We start from the raw sequence: 3763 nt of genomic DNA, 5'->3' as shown, positions 1-3763 counted from the left end.
TTCTTTTTAAGTATTATTTTATTGTCAATTATTTATTAGTACAACAGTTTGTAACAAAGAAACTGAATTTTCGTGTTCAAGTGCGAGCTTTTAAAATCCTAAATCAAAATTAAAAACGAAGATGTAAATTGTTATGGCGACTAACTAGCCGATTAATAGTACAGAGTTTTATATCGTCGACAAAGAGTACCGCGTTCCCTGCTCCGATTTGCGACATGGTCCTCACCTGGGGAGGACAGGTACAGTTTCGCTCGTCCCTGGATCGTGTCAGCCCGGTCGCGTGGGTGATTTCAGTCGGTTGGAAGGGATAACTGTCGGTCGTTCTCGATGGTGGGGGTCCCGAGGGCGGTCCGAGGTACGGTCAACCGTACCGGATAGGGATGCACCGACCTTGAAGGGATTTTTGCGTCTACCGTCGTACGTTCACCCCGTCAGCAGCGGAGCGAACGTACTTCTCGCGGCCGCTGGGCTCAGAAACGCGAGAGCCCTCTCTTTCTCCCGGTCTCTTTGTCCTCCCCTTCGCGGCCCTTCGCCCCCTCCAGATGCCCGCTACTTCTGTGCGGCCTGGCCCTTTTTTTCCCTCTCTCCCTCCTCGTCCCTGGCTCACTGGAGGCTGAACCGCGCCGGGAATCGGTCGCCTCAACCCTCTTCTGGCGACGCTCCAGGGGCGGAATTTTTGCGACGAATCTTCCAGACAATGGATGGTTACCACCGATCCTCGAGCAGCTTTGTGAACCTCTTTTCAACATCGTTCAAGGTTCCCTGTGTTAGCTCTCGTTTGATGATCTCCCTTGGTCTAAAATCTGCTGCAATAGTAGAACCTTCATTGTATAATGAAACAGGAGTAGAGTTCTATCATGGTAGGAGGTATTTATAAGAATAGACTGCGGATTTTATGCGAAATGGAATATTTATGATACTATACTGGAAACAGGCTAAAGGAATACAGAGATTTTTTTTATATTTTTGAATTCAACTCTATTTCTTAATTTTGAACAACGAGGAAGGCAGGTCGTCAACTTATAATAGTTGCAGCTGAACTTGCGTTTCCAGACACACTTATTTCACTAATATAAATGTTTTAATGTATATCATATAATATATTAATAATATATTTATTACATACAATTACATTCCTCTCACACCTCGATAAAAATTTCTCATTACTATATATCGAGCATGAACTGTGCGGAATTCCTTGGACGTTTCAATCAAACCGATTTGCACATCGATTGAAATTGTTGTGACAACGGTTGGTGGATCACGTTGGTGGCACGTGGTGGCCACGAGCCAGCCCTGGCGAGGCGATGCATCCCGCAGATTAGGCTGCACGTACGCGGCATGCACGTGCGTGGCGTGTGCCTAATAGTGCGTGCATCGCTCCCTGTACGGAGTGGAGGTCGTGACCTTGACGGTAGCCGTGGAAGGGTCGGCTGCGCTTCGGCTTGGTCCCAGCCCGATTTACGCGCTCGCCAGACGCGAGATGAGAAAACTTGATAATGCGTGTTACGTTTACTCAAATTAATGCTTATCAGCTTCGCACGTGCTCTAATTAATTTCAGACTCGTATACAATAATTAATTACTGACTTTCATGCAAAATAAAACTTGGAATCAGTTAATCGTCGTTATATGCACTTTTTTTTATATAAAATGTATTTATTTTTTGCATACGATATTTCGAACAATTTAATATCGAGGGAAATTAATTGCAAAATATACGAAACTTCGAAGAGGGTTTTTAGTTATTGTGGGCGAGCAAGAGTTGCGCCAATGGTTAGAATCCTTGGGAAAAGGGATCACCCAGTGACCTTGGTGAAAGACCGTGCGCCACCGATCCCAGAGGTCAGACTTAATTAGTGCGAGAAGCTCGGCGACCATTGTCGTTCAATTAATTGGCCGTCGGGCCAGGCCAGATAAGCCCACGGGTGTATACCCCCCGAGAGCTTCGAATCGCTTCATAATCGTTCGGCACGCGATAGAGGACGGATCATGGCCCTGCCGATTAAACAGAACGAGATTACCTCGAGACCTGGTTATTTTCAGCCCGCTATCACTCTTAACGAGTACTCGCCTACGAGATTTTAATAAGCTGATTAATCGATGATTCATTGAATATGAAAAGTATTTCACAATGCAGCTGATGTGAGTGAATAACTGACAGGGCGAGTCTCGTAACTTCACTTCAAATAACTCATAGGATATTTATTATACGATAAATTTTTTTAAACAAACATCGCATGGCTTCCGGAGGAACATGCAATGCTGTGATGTGCTTTTCATTCATTTGCTCTTTTATTGAGGTACGAGAGTCAACTTCAGTTTTCTAAACAGAATGCCCAATACTTTTCGTCGAATGGAAGTATTATATCAATGGGTGATTCTTGCACTTGGGTTGTTCAATAAAATAAAGGGAAACCTGATCTAATAATTGCTTAACCGAAATAAAAACAAATCTCTTGATTTTATGATACACTCAACTCATTGAAATTCGAGAAGAAATATTGGTCATTCTATTTAAAAAACAGAAGGTAATTCTTATCTCGATGAAAAAGAGAAGAAATAGATCATAGTACGTCTCTCTGGAAGCTATGAAACAATTGTTTAAAAATTTTTATCGCATAACAAACAGCTTATGAGTTATTCGAAGTCGTCATGTTACAAGACTCATCCTGTATAAGAGAAGTACATTCAAGATTGGAGAGAAACTATTAAGACAAAGGAACGGTGAATTGCCAGTTTTGCAAGTCGGTTTCTCTGAGAAGCCTGGCCATTACACTGATTGCAGTGTTTACTGGGAAGGGAGAGGGTTGGAGGGCGTTGGATGCATGAATTAATTTGAAATGAGGCTGAGCGAGCAATGCGCGAGAGCTAACAGCAGTTAACAGGCAATTAATAAAGGCACGGCCGGGGCCTGGGAGGAGAATAAGATCAAAAGGAGAGAAGCGACCGGTGTGGGAACGAGATGGCACGACCTCGAAGGGCGCGGTCGAGTTCAGGCTAGACTGAAGCTGCCCTTGCGCCTAACCGACCTTGAGACAGCCCGTTTTGCCATAGTCTGACTCGAACGGCCCCATACCACGAACGCATCCTCTCTCGGCACAAAGAACTGTCCTCCACGCTGGGAATCACCTACAGCGTCCTACGCGGAATTTCGCAAATGGAATCTCTCCGTTTCGGGAACACCAAGAATCCTTCGGACAGGTGTCCAACGTCCCTACCTCTTTCGCATTCTTTTTACTGCCTTTCTTCATCAAGACAGACTCTACTCTACAAACCATATTTATAATGTTTTAATAGAATTATTCTTGTAATATTTTCTGTCGTTGGTACAGTTATTCAAAACGATTACCGGCCCACTTGGCATGCACACAGTCAATTTTTCTAGATTGAGACAGTGCAATGTATGTGCTTTGAAATTTTCTCGCCTGCTCGACGTTAATTAACAAATATATTTCGCTAAATAAATTAGGTTAACATTGCTTAAGTATTTAACTCTGTCACACTGCCAATGTCCACCAGATGAGAAATGCCAAATGTTAATAGAAATAGCTGTACTCTACTTCTATTTCATTATACGAGGAAGATTTTACTATTGCAGCAGAAATTAGATCAATGACGATCGTCAAATAAGAATTGCATTAAAATTAGGAACTTTCTCTAGATAGATTTTACTCTTCGAGGCATACTCATCTTTTTAGTAATAATAATAATAACAATAATGAAAACATATATAGGTTTAAATGAAATAAGTAGTAAGTATG

This window comes from Ceratina calcarata, unplaced genomic scaffold (genome assembly GCF_001652005.2).
Source record: "Ceratina calcarata isolate Rehan_Ccalc_2016 unplaced genomic scaffold, ASM165200v1 scaffold514, whole genome shotgun sequence".
NCBI lineage: Eukaryota > Metazoa > Arthropoda > Insecta > Hymenoptera > Apidae > Ceratina > Ceratina calcarata.
The sequence above is the reverse complement of the archived record's forward strand: the minus strand, read 5'-3'. Positions refer to the sequence as shown.